Source organism: Triturus cristatus, chromosome 10 (genome assembly GCF_964204655.1).
Source record: "Triturus cristatus chromosome 10, aTriCri1.1, whole genome shotgun sequence".
In the NCBI taxonomy this organism is placed as follows: Eukaryota; Metazoa; Chordata; class Amphibia; order Caudata; family Salamandridae; genus Triturus; species Triturus cristatus.
In genome coordinates, this window is record NC_140593.1 from 612,933,226 (window position 1) to 612,947,554 (window position 14,329).

The following is a 14,329-nucleotide window of genomic DNA, read 5'->3' on the forward strand; positions in this document are numbered from 1 at the left end:
CCTGCAATCGTGAATGAGGCAATCCGGCCTTACGGTTCAGCTCAAGCATTAGAACTTGTGCCATCGGTGCACAATCAGAGTGCACCTCAACCATCTCATACCACTCGATCTGCCTGACTAGTGTGGGCGCCTTGACAAATTCTTGAAAAAATAGGATGTGACTGTTGTTTGTACTTTTTATTTAACAAACAGGCAGAAGCAGTTTCATGAGACTCGGTGCGCTAGGACCCTTGCAGTTCTTGGTGGACTCAAAAGAGGAATTACTTAACTTGCTGGGAGGTGTTAAGGTGTTACGGTGTGGTTACTAATGATTATGATATAATGAGTGGGCAGTGTGTGATCGTATGCTGAGGAATAAAGACGTCTATTACAGAGGTCAGTGTGTGGCATTTTCATTTGCATTCTAGGCAGCTAGGGATGATACTACAGCTGTCAAATTAAGGAAAAATAATGTATGGTAGTCTAGATACTTTTTGACAGATGTTGTTAGTGGCGTAGTATATTTGTTATGTAGAGCATACATTCCCGCAGCCTGTTTGGTGCATACTAGTGTGAAGCAAAGGGGCTCTTAACTTGTAGCTGTGATAATTTGAGTACACCACAATTTTGCTATTGTGATTCTAGACATAATATTGTTGTTTTTTGTTGTATCTGATATATCTGCTGCTGACTTTTTCAGTATATTTACGTCTCAAATATGTGTTCATTTTGTGATGCTACAAAAGTCTAACCAATGGGATTTCTAGAGTGTGTGTAAGTCAGTGTTCGAGGATGAAGCTTGACACAGCCTCAGTTCTACGAAGCAAAGTGGATTTTACTATAAATGTCGGCAATGGGTAAACAGAAGTACGTTTTTGCAATAAAGGTAGGTGTTCTTCGCCCATCCACATCCCTAGCCCGTTCCCTCCAACAAGAGTCAATACCCACATGTTTTTTCTCCCCACTCTGAGATATCATTGTCCAACTGAATAACAGGTATTTGTACTTTTTGTCAATGTCAACTCCTACCTCCACCCACCTCAGTTGAAACTAATAGCTTTTAAAACAGCGGTTGTATGTCTCAATATCGAGTGGCAAATACGACCTGACGTAATAATTGGCCCAGAATTTTTTACTACCACAACATGGTGAAAGTACGTTTATATCGATTGGTCTAGATTTACTATTCTTAACTCCACTTCTACATACCTTGAAAATATAGGTCATCAAGGTACATACATGTAGGGTTAAGTAAAGTAAATCTATATTTACCTATGTTTGTAGATAGTCTGGTGAGATATTTAAAAGTGGATGCCGTGAGGGGAAAACACTTCAGAACTAATCTGGAAACCATTGTTTACTTTCCCTTTACCCTTATTTCAGTCTAATTCTCAATTGAGAATTGCTTTATGAGAAAACAACGTCAATACCTTACTTCAATGGCTTTTTTATATTTGAGTGCTTAAATCAAAAAGTCTGCACCAAGCCGGTAATCACCCCACTTAGCTTTTTAGATTCCTTCATCTAGACCATGGCTACTCACAAACATTTTCCCAGGGGCTACAAAGTTTGGTTGTTGGAGTGGCCGAGGGGCGCACTGGGTGTAAAGTTGGTGTAAGGGAAGCAAAGCATGTATATTTAGCGGCTGGACGAAATTGCGCATCGTGAAACCAGAAAATCTGGGATGAATCCCGGCTTCTCCACTGGACCAAATTGTGTGACCCTGGGCAATTGTTTTATTTTAAATTCCCTCCTTCATTATCATATAAGAGGAACTAGAAATACATAACGTAAGGATGTGTGCTGTTCAAAACCAACTGCTGTGCTTGGCTGTAATCACTAATGGCATTGTTGTTAGAGAGAGGAGGGAAAGCATGAACGTTTCTAAATTCATGATTGAAAAGCATCACTTTAAGAAAATTACTTATGAATGCACTACTATAGTTTGATTTACTAAGGTGAAATAGTTCTACAGTTCAATCAAATATACTTTTAAAATTTGGAAAAGAGTATCCTATTTTTACACATTTGCTATCTTTAAAAATGAAGGTGTTCCTAAAGTTAAGGGCCTAGTTTCAGCTTTTCCCTAACTGCAATTAACCTTTAAATAAGTTCTTGCTGTATATTTACAAATGTTCTTCATGTTAGTGCAGAGTCCAGGAAACAGCAGCCCAGTGCTGCTGCTGCCCAGGGGCCTGCATGTAAAGGTCAGGAGGGCCGTATGCGCCCCCGGGCCGTACTTTGAGTATCACTGGTCTAGACATTCTTTCACTGGTGATTCCCAGTAATTAGATTAGATGGTTGTTATCAACCAAGAGGACATTTTTGTTATGTGGGTATTTAATTCACTACTGGAGCTTACTGCATATATCTAGGTATGTTTTCACAAAAAAGTGCTTTGAAAGTAACTTACAGAAAACTAATCAAAATTGTTGCTAGAACAGTTGTCAGCTTCAAGTTGGTGTATCTATTTCCACAATTAGGATTCCTCATTCATTGCACGTGTGAAGCCAGTAGAAATCTTTCTTGCATTATAGGGAACAGGAGACCAATTATGAAAGGGGGATTAAGATGATGCAAACATGATTACATAAATCAGAAATTATCCCCTAACATTTGTTAACAGGAGATTGAAGGTCACCTCAGTGTTCCCTTGCCTCCTAAATAAACTACTTAGTGATAAGTAACATCCTTGTAACATAGTTTAAACAGCCCCTGGACCCAAATGACAACCACTGCTATGGGTGTCCCTGGTGGGATTGGGGGTTACCAAATATAAAAGGTAAAGCGGTGCAATTTTTTTTAAACATATGTGAAAACAATGCAGAAATTCCCCTAGCGAATTTCAGTTGAAGGGACGTTAAGTTTGCAATCCAAAATATAGAATCCTTTGCACTTCACCATGGTGAATTATGCACCCAAAACTCCCCAAATGTGCTTCTTATACCACTTGTGATGTTACATATGCCACAAATGGCATAATCAATTACATCACTGCTGTCATCTGGTATGTTATGTTATATTACCACAACTTGTATAGCGCAACATGAAGAACCAGAACCTTTTGGGCCTGGCGGTGCAGGGTACGCCTTAGTCTCTGGGGTTCTCCTGCTCAGCTACACAGAGACACGGGACACTCTGTTAGGCGTTAGAAGATTGGATTTATTAGCTGCAGCTAGTACAGTTATCCCAGAAGTACACAAGGTAGGTTCTCAGGAGACTGCCACTTCACTCCATGGCGCACAATCTTTTATAGTACATAGGTGACATATACATTAACCAAGAACACTCCCAAGACATACATGAAAAACCAATAAGAATAGTCTAAAGGAAAGTCAGAGCCAGTGGAAAAGATTGGAAAACATCGAGTAACCCGAAGAAGTCTCTCCTCCAACTGTGTTTGCCATCCATCCCACAGGTTAAGGTATTAATGTGTCCGCAACTGACTTGCAGGTGGCGAGATACGTTTGTGTGTTTTTGGAGGACAGTTGTGAAACGAGAGAATACGAGTGGAGGACAGCGAAGGCCAGAAGATAAGATAAAGTCAGAAGAGAATAGTGTAAACCAACAGATAGTTGAGACGGGTATTAGAAAAACCAGACAGGGATTAGTGTACTCGGCCAGTCCTAACGCCAGCTTTGTAAATAGAGGCAGAAGGCTTATTTCGACACGAAGCTGCAGAAAAAGCAGAATAGACTTTGTTCGCCGTGCTGCCTGAGTGAGGGCAACACAAAATGGCGGCGGAGCACAAAATGTCGGGTCGATTCGATCACGATCGAAAATCGAATTTTCTCAAACAGCTGCCCCGGCAAAAGGGGCTTCCCGGCGCTGACAGCAGAGCAACTGACACATGCGGGAGGAACTGATGGAAGGACTATAGAGCGGGGAAAAGGTGAGTTTTAATGGCCTTCCTGAATTCTAGGTAGTTGTTGAGGCCCCGGATGTGAGCCGGAAGTGCGTTTCCAGAGAAGTGCCGCTCTACTGCGAAAGGATCGGCCTCCAGCACGGATTCTCTGTGTCTGTGGGACCACTAGCAGGTGTTGACCCTGTGAGCGGAGATGTTGTGTGGGAGCATATGGCGAGAGGAGGTTGGCCAGGATGTTAGGGGTGGTCAGTTTCAAGGCTTTGAAAGCAATGCATAGAGCCTTGAATTCAATTTGCCTCGCCACAGGCAACCAGTGAAGACGGCGGATGGCGTTAGACACCGGGCAAGACCTGCGTAGACCAAGTAGGGTTCTTGCTGCCGCGTTCTGTACCCTTTGCAGCCTCAGGATTTCAGCCTTATTGGACCCCAGATATAGAGAGCAGGCATAGTCCAGTCTTGACATTACAGACGCTTGAATGATGACGAGTGGGTGCATCGAAGAAGCCCATTAAGGGTCTAAGTCCCCGAAGTAGTCCGAAGCAGGTCCCTGCCACTTTTTTGGTTCCGACTCGAAAGTTAAGGGACAGTCAAGCCACACCCCCAGATTTTTCACAACCTGCTTGGGGGGAGGGGCACTTCCAAGGCTTGCGGGCCACCAGAGTTCACTCCACTGACCATGGTCCTTCCCCACCAACAATACCTCCGACTTGCTGTCATTTAGTCTGAGACAGTTGGTGGTCATCCACTCGGCGACTGCCGCTAGGTCGCCCTGAAACATAAGGGCGTCCCAATCGGCGTCATTCGAGAGCACCACCATCAGCTGTGTATCGTCGGCGTAGGAGACTATGGTCAGTCCTCTGCTTTTAGCTACTGCAGCCAAGGGTTGGACGTAGAGATTGAATAGCAGGGGCTGAGGGAGGAACCCTGTGGCACCCCTTGTTTGACTGGGTGTTCGCCTGAGGCGTACGGGGGGATTGTAACCATTAACGACCTCTCATGAAGAAATGAGGCAAGCCACTCCAGAGCCGGACCAGTGATTCCTGCCTCCTCCAGGCGACGCAATAATATGGCATGGGACACTGTGTCAAACGCGGCACTGAGATCCAAGAGAATCAGTGCCGACGTTCGACCAGCATCCAGTGCCGACCAGAGATGTTCTGTCACAGCCAGAAGAGCGGACTCTGTGCTGTGACCTGGTTGGAAGCCATTCTGGGAGGGGTCCAGCGTGTTGTTCACGGTCAGAAAGTCAGACAGGAGGGAGTTGACATAGGCCTCCGTGATCTTTGCCACCCAGGGGAGCAAGGAAATAGGGCGGTAGTTCTCAGGTTTGGCTGGATCGAGAGAAGGTTTTTTGAGCAGGAGTATCACCGTGGCCTGTTTCCATGCTCTGGGCATGGTAGCCATAGCAAGTGACCCGTTTATCACCTGGCGCATAGCAGATTTGATCGTGAGGAGCACTGGTTTGAGCGGGGGATACTGACTTGACTTTACTGCACAGTACTTGCAGTTGGTCTACGGGGATAGGTGGAAAGGCATCCAAGGTATTAGCCTTTTGACAGTGCCGTGCCACCTGCTCGCTACTATGTGCAGTTGGAAAGGACCTATAGATGTTATCCACCTTCTTAAGAAAGAAAGTGGCAAGGTCCTCACACTGCTCATTTGACTTGATGGTCGGCCTAGCAGCGGACTGCTGGGATTGAAGGCTAGAGAGTATTGAGAACACGCTCTTCACTGGGTTATCACTCACGCGGATTTGGGTGGCGTAAAATGCCGCACGAACCAATTGAATGGCCTTATCGTACCTCTTAATCGTCCCCCGATAGATATCCTTCGCGGCGGGATTGAAATCCCTTCTCCATATACGCTCCAGCCTCTTACAGCTCTTGCGCATGTCGGACAGTTCACCTTTGTTCCATGGTCTAGTTTTAGACTTGCGGTTAATAGACCATTTCGCAGGAATAAGGTTAACTAGCGGCTGTCTGATCCAATCTGAAAACACCCTGTTTGCCTCGTTGGAATCGGCCAGCAGATTCGGGCGGGTGACCGAGAGGCAGGCATCGAATTGCTCTCACTTCAATTTGTGCCATGGGCGTTTGAGGGAGATCCTACGCTCCTCACTCAGTACTGGGGTTATACCCTGAAGTGTCATAGGGATCAGATAGTGGTCTGACCATCCCATGGGGATGGGCGTGTGCACCGTAGTGAGGGTATGTTTGAAAAAACTGGGTCTAACAGGTGGCCGGCGATGTGTATCGAACCCAAGATCAGTTGCACAAGCTGACAGGCAGCAAGGTCAGCAGCAAGGGTAGCCACGTCAGTGTCATCATGATTTTCCAAATGAAGGTTCAGATTCCCAGTAACGGTAAAGTTAGCGGCATTAACCACCAACGCGCTGACCGTCTCCAAGAGGGCTGCCCTAAAGTCTGATGTCACTTGACGAATGGCACCATTCATGCCATCACTGAAGGCACTTACTATAGCTAGAGTGCCCTGGGATCAAACATCAGCTCAGGAGGTTCCATGCAAATGGCCTTCAGCTAGGCTCTTTGATTAGTTAAAAGGGGTGCTGAGGACAGATCACAATTGATCCATACCAAGTAAGCTTTGGTGAAGGAACTGCCCTACTCCCAAACCCTGAGTGAAAGACAGGATATGATCTCCAGCCCTGCTATGTCCCAGGGGAATTCAAAGAGTGGGGAACAGATATGGCTATTTTTCCCAGGCACTGCACTTTTCAGGGCCCATCACTGCTGCTAAATATATTTATATAGCACACGATTAGTTTGTGTTATGCTTACAATGAGGCAGAAAAGGTAGTCACCACTAAGTGGAAATATATTCAAGAGTAGTCTTCAGACATACTTTTTTCTATTCTGAACAAGATGGTTGTGCTGCCAGCAACCCAGAGAGTGCCCCACAAGAAGTTGGTGACCACAGCCCAGAAACATCCTCTGAAAAGCCTGCATTTGCCCAGTTTGTAAAGAGGAATACGTTCGAGTCCATGGCCTTTTGTCAGACTTTGTGCAATATATATAAAGAGGTATTGCCTCTAAAAGACATGCCTTTTTCATCAACTGGTTTCACTGATGACATCATCATAACCATAATGTCCCTTCAATTGACCTTCATGGATTGTGTGGTAATGTACTTTCCCCACCACCCTTAGCATCCAGTGAAGGGTAGAAGGGTAGTGCCCATGATCAGGCCTTCTGAGTACAGAGCTAACTTTGGCCTTGTCCTGCAGGGAGTATTAATGCTGCCAGTATCCTTATGGCGTAGCCAGAAGCCATGACACGTGGGCATGGGCCGTGGCAGATGGGCATGGATTTAGCCCATTACCCATGCCCTGTGAGTACTAAATGAAATCTACTGCGCACAATTCATCACCACAGACTTAGATCTGTACTCTGTACGTCCAGGCAATGGCCTCAGACCATTCCCTGTAGGTACTGTGGGTCAGGAGAACGGGTACAGGACATAGGTCCAAGGACCACTGGCCATCATTTTGATTGGCTAAAGTAGCAGTCCTTGGGTCTTTCACAGACATCTACAGATCACAGTTAGTGCTTTAAATAGGCCGGTACTCACTGGTACTGAGTACTGGCACTTTACAATTTTCTTCCTTGGAGTACTGATGTCTCTCCCTAGACAGGGAGAGTACCAGTACTGGAAAAAAGAGAAATTCCCTTGATTCAACAGTTTCAATGTCAGTGGTACTATTCACTCAGTAGAAGAATTGAATACTTAATCCAAAAACTATATTATCACAATGTTTTATTAAAAAAAGTTTGTTGTGTTCTATTTGTTTCCGAACTCATGCGATCAAATTTAGTCTCACAGTCTCACAGTGGTTTAAAATATACAGTTAAAACAAGTTGTGCACTAAAATAATATACATTTCATATTAAACAAAAAAATGAATTAACAACAAATCACAATTATGACCAGCATAATAGAGACAGACACATATGTAAGACAAAAATTACTGTTCTTTACGGGTGCACATCACATTAGACTTCAAAACATAGCTTCTTAATACATTGATACAATCAGTATTTGATTTGTCTATGTTGGTCCTTGGATTGTGCCTTCAACAGCGTCGACGCGTTACGATGGCTTCAAGTTAATCGTACCATCTTTTTCAAGACACAATTTTGTCTATCTCCTATGACAAATCCTGAAAAAAGCAAACATATGTGATCATTTATCCAGAAAATACCTCTTATTTTCTTTTTTTTATATTTATCCTCCTACTATTCTAACATGTATTAAGACTATTGCAGATTTCCATATTGTTCTACTACAAAGAAAAACGCCTAAAACATTTCTCTTTCGAACCAAATAGTGGTATATATCAAATGAGAGGAACTTTCCATTTAGTATGTACGTGTCTAGTTTCTCTCCTGGTTTGTATATCAAACCGCCTAATTCTGCATTGCTGTCTTGTTAAAGGGCGTATCTTGTGATTATCTTAAAATATTCCCTCATTATCAACTATATTTCCTATTAAATATTGTTGCACCAATTGTCATCTATTGTGTTGTGCCATTATTGTAATGAAGGCAAATTCAATACACGAAGCAAACAGATCGGGGAATACATTATAAATCAGTGGGAGTCTCCAATACTATACTGGCCTTCCAACCCCTACCCGTATTCTGTCTGAATATAAACGAGTTTCTTTTCTTGTTGTAAACATCTAGCAAATCTCACCTCAGTACTCACAGTGGTCCAGCAGCAGTGCAGGTGTTAGCTCCTCCCAGGTTCTGTTTAAAACATAGGTCACCTGATCTGCTTCCTGCAGCACGTGATTGGGCAGCAGAGCTTCCGCTGCAATCAGCAAACAGAGAGGAAGCTCTGCTGCCCCATCACACACTGCAGCAAGCCAATCAGTTAACTTATCATGTGCTGCCAATGAGTACCCGCTTAATTGCAAAACAGTTTTGGGAAATGTATGACTTGATATCCCACACAAAAGATGGAGAAGAGACATTGCAAAAAGTATTGAAATGTAACAGACACAAGATTGTGAGGACGAGACACGACAGGGAACAGTACGACGGACAATGCAAAGAAGAGAAAGGGGGACAAATATATGGAGGGAGAAAAACTGGTGCAAGATGTGAGGGATAATAAAGAGAAATTGGCATACGAATGTTTATACAAGTGAGACAGATAAAATGCAAGAGATGTGATTAAATGGGTACGGACAGGAGGGGAGAAAGCGGGGGAGTGGTGAGAGGGTGAAAGCAAAGGAAAATGTGTGCGGAAACCATGTAGCAACGCATCACAAAGGAAAACTTTAGAGAAGGCTCCTTTTTTGCTTAGAGTGGCTACTCTAACATAAAATGTAAGTGTTTAGTATTTGAATCTCAGTCCTGTGCGAATTTTGTAGGGGTTGAATCATTTTATTCTAATATAGGTACCCCCTATGCAGCTCCCATTTAAATGCTGCTCTATAACCAAGTATACAGGCTATGGATGCATTTTTATCATATGTTTCAAATGAAGAACATATTTTTTCAGATCGTTTTATTCTTGTCAAGAACTGTGCCACAGCTTCAGTCTTCAAAGCAGCTGGTCCTGTACTATGTTCCTTTCAATGAACCATTGCCCTGACCCTTCAGCATACACATGCTTAATGTGGGGATGTGCCTCTGTTTCCATGCTCATGACTGTGTGCATAACTGTGCCAATGAATGGGGCTTCAGCTTGAGGCCAGTGTCAAATCTGTAATCAGGCAAAGTAAAAGCTATTGGACATCTCAAACAGTTCAGAACTCATGGGTCTCACAGGGCCTGCTTTGCCTGCCCCACTCAGGCAGAATTGCTTGACCTCATTCAGAATGTCATTGAAGAGTGAACTCATCAACAACATTCTCCAACCTGCCACCCAATTTGTAAGGCCTCTTAGTGTCTCTGAACTATCTGGCCTTATACTAACTTGCAATGAGACAACTTCTCCGTTGCTTGTAAAATCTGCCAATCTCCTAACTGGAAAGGGATCATACTTTATCATTATGCAGATTTCTTTCACAAATTGTCCACAATATCCATAACTGTGCATAATGTGAACATTCAAATATCTTTCATGTGTTGTGTGTAGCGGCAAACTAAACGTGTGAAATTTGAAAGCTACTTTTAAAGTTACAGTTTTGTACATGCATTGACAAAAAGAGTACTCTACGGACGTCAGAGCTGTTGCTGTACTATTGTGCACAGTTGCACTCCATGAAAACCTCAAATTAAATGCCTGCCTCCTAACCACATCCTTAGCCCCGGACCAATTCCCGTTAAATTTGATGAGAACCTGCATAATCAATACAAACTGGGCATAGTTCAAAAGCTGATCACAAATTTAGGATTGATCACTTTAAGATGGCAGACTTTCACAAACTTAATTTCAAGGCTGAGAGCTTTGAAAAATTCATTTTTACAAAATAATAGCAGTACCCCTAAGGTATTCTTACAATTTTTGGCTGAACTAGAATTGTACAAATTGTCAAATTTATCACATTTGCAGGAGTGTGAAGGTTTACATTTAGCGTGGTTACTGGCATTTCTCAGGATTATTAGGGGCAGTGTATGGTGCAAGCTTTAGTGGCCCAGGCACTTATGTTTTTTTTAACAAATTAAGAAGGTGTGAGCTGGATTTCTTCATCTGCGTTTTCGTAGAAGGATTATTTTTGCTTTTTTGTGATGTGAGTGAACAATCCTACCCACCCTTTAACAGTGTTTGTTTGTAAAGTTGCAATCTTGTTAAAAAGTACACTTGAACTGTTGGAAACGGAGCCCTCTTCTGCACAAGTGAAGCTTTGTGAAAGTTCCTTTGTTTATTTAAGGTTAATAAATGATGCTATGCCTTCTCAACTGGACTGTAAATGGAAGCTTTTATGTTTACAAAGCGAAAATGTCTCTGAGAAGCAGCATGTGAGCTCTTGTTCCACTTTGTGATGGTATTTTAGCTCAAAGGAGAATTTTGAGTCATTTGTTAGACATTCAACCTGCAGCATTGAACTATATTTTTTTTCCTAAGCCTATTTTCGGTTCATGAAACAGGCTACATTTTTTACCAATTAACCTCTAATCTCTTTGTACCTAGATTTTTATATAATAGTTTAGTTTTTGAAAAGTTGCAACCCTTATCCAAAACTTTAATAACTTCCATTCTTGACCTCCATTGGCACAACATTACAGCGGAGTGGAGCTTCTGTGACTATGCATTTACGGTGTATTTTCAGGGTAACCTGTGCTCCCGAGACAAGGCAAGCACACACGCCTGCCAGATGATTTTGTGGTGCAAACAATTCAGGGCTGATTTTTAACTGTTTAAATATATAATCTAAAAGTCTTGCAGGGACCCCAAAAAGTGTGGGGCCAAGGCCAAATAGTCCCTTCATTTGCTACGCCCTGGTTGCATGGCAGAAATATAATTAAATTGAACATAAATAGTTTTAAAATGACCCTAAAATATTCTGAATATTTTCAATCAAATATTTGTATCTATCGAGATCCACCAAATTGTGTATTTTCAATATTACATCTCTGCAAATGATTCTTTGATTCACAAACTCTAAATCTTCTTTTTAAATCAGGTTGATTAGTTACATAACGGTTTCAATTAATCTGGGTTCACATGCGAGCCCTCCTCTAGAAGAAAATACAGTTCTTAATTGTAACAATCGATAAACGGGGACACTGGCATTATATGAAAGGAAGACCCAAATTAAGTGGCAAGGTTAACTAAAGTATGTGCCATGAAGACAAAATTTTCAGCAGGCAACATATTCTATGGCAGTATTATTTCACTCTTTTGAAGTTGTAACACACATTAATAATATCTGGGCTAAAATTTAGATTCTCTTAGTAATTGATGAAGGAAAGTCTTAATTTTGTTAAAGACAGAGGCAAGTATTATGCTTCTCTAATCTTACATTTTATTAACAGCAGCAATCAAGAAACTTAACAAAACTGCAACTTCCATAAGGCTTGGAGACGGCTGGAAAATGTGAGACAAAAAAAAGAACATTTCCAACCTATAGGAATACAGCTACATCTATATCTCTCCACTTGACCGCAAATAGCCCTCTTTTCTTGTGCGAGAAGTTAATGATGACCCACAAGTGAAGGAAAAATAGATAAAACAATGAAACAAGCTATTGTAAAATTTAAAAGTTCTTCACAGGGGGGCGTGGCTTGGACGCCGGACAAGATGGCCGCCTGAGACCGGAGCTCTCCCGTACCGCGGCGGACTTTTCATCTTTTTGCCGTTATCCGCGATCATTTCGGCAGATTTCTTGTGGCTCCTGTAAGCGGATGACTTCGTGCTGAAGATGTGATCGCCAGACTTCGTTTTCCTGCACTTATTCGCCCATTCATGTCTATCGATGTAAGTCCCTCAGCGCGACCGCCATTTTGTAATATGCGCGATGTCCACGCGTCGCTGAGGTGATTACAGACATGCTTTTCCTACTCTCCCTTTAGTCACTGGACTTTACTCTAGGCAACTAAGGACCTCTTCTTTGTGTTTTGCGCCCTGTTAATGAGCTATGCTTCCTGCTTACTCCTCATGTTGACGTTCCGTCCTGTGAGACCTCTGCCTTCACGCTCCCCTCGCAGCCTACCACATGCGCTGTGCTCTTCAATGATAATTTACTTCAGCTTCAAGGCGTAAGACTCATACCATCATTTTTCCGTCTTTGTGCTGCTTCCTTTTTGTTGCAATTATGTTCACCAAGTCTTAGTGCGCATGGCGTTCGCGCCCACTGGTGACCTCCTTGTTATTACTGGAAACACTCTTTGACATCTGCTGCCATTACCTCTGAATCCGGGATTCCTTCATGGTTTTTTCTGGTCTCCTTCAATACTTCTGCTGATCGCTGGGCTCCTCACACCAGACATATTGACATTCTCTGCTTTCTGAGTGCAGGTTGCTGGCTTGCTTCTTTGTCTTCCTGCCACAGGCACATTTAGGCTTCTATGGGCAAGCTACGCAACCCAAAGTTTGTCTTTGTGCCCTCGAAGACTCCGCCTTCCTCCGCCTCTTCCTCATCAACAGGCCATTCCCCTCATCCTCCTTCTACGGATCAAATGGCGACAACATCCTCCATCCGTTCTTCTCCATCACAACTTACCTCCAGCAAGTCTTCTCCTCCTGCCTCCTTGCCTAAGCGCTTGAAGCAGGACTCCTCTCCTCCTCCATCCGAGTCATCTCCACCCCCTATATCTATGGAGTTGATACTTGAGGAGATTCGTGCTCTGCGCCCGTTCGTGGAGGAGACTAATACCAAGATGCAGCTTTTTGAGGCTAAATGGTCAACTATGGAGGCTCGTGTTTCTTCTGTGGAGCAGCAGGTTCCAGAAATTCAGTCAAACTCTCAACGCATTTCCTCTCTGGAAAAATCTCTTCTCGCCCTTCAACAACACACTGAAGACTTGGAGAACAGGAACAGGAGGAACAACCTACGCATTTACGGCCTACCGGAATCCCTGGAAGGAGATGATCCTGTCACGTTTTTCTCCTCTTTTCTCCTGAAACTCCTAGACCTTCCCGCTACTACCTCTCTCAGTATCCAACGTGCCCATAGACTTGGCCCTCGCTCCTCCTCTTCAACCAAACCGCGAGGGGTCATCATCCTCTTCCTCAAATTTACTGATCTCCTTCTGGTACTATCTACAGCTCGAGCGAAGCGCCAAGTGTCCTGGATGGGTCAGAGAGTTTTTCTCTCTCAGGATGTCTCTAATGTCACTGCTGCCAGAAGAAAAGAATTCCTATCTCTTCGTGCTCCTCTGCGCTCTATTGGAGCTAGATATGGCCTCTTTCACCCCTGTACCTTCAAGGTGACTCATCAAAACAACACCTGGACTTTCCAAGATCCGGCTGAACTTAAGAATTTTATTCACATTCAAACCAATGCTGGCATGGACACATCCAATCCCCCTACTGGTTGATCACTTATCTGCTTGTTTTTTTTTTTCTCCCTACAGGTTCTTACTGGAATTTTTTCCCTCCTTGGTCTGATTCTTCGTCTGCTTGATGTGATTATGTAATGGTTGTTGTTTGGGTTTTTGTTTTGTTTTGTATATGATGTCTGTTTTTGTACTGTTTACCTCGCCATGACTTCTGCATAACACGTTTCTTTTTCCCTCCCCTAGAAATCCTCTTGTATTCCTCCTCGTATCATATGATTCGTCTTCCTCATATTCCGTCCTGGTGCGGTGTGTTGCTCTCCGGCTTAGGAGGCCGTTCTTGTCGAATCCTCCCATACCCCACTGTCGTCATCTTGTCATCTCCCTTCCCCCTTCAGGTATGTTTTCCTCAGTCATCCGTATTGGATATGTACTGTCTCTTCTTCTACTTCTCTTTCCCTCCCTTTTCCTCTCTTTCCTTTTCCTTTGTTCTTCTCTTACTGCATCTCCTGACTTTCTTTTGTCTTGCCCTTTTCTCTCACTCACTTGGTATTGTCCTTTATGGCGCTCATGGTTT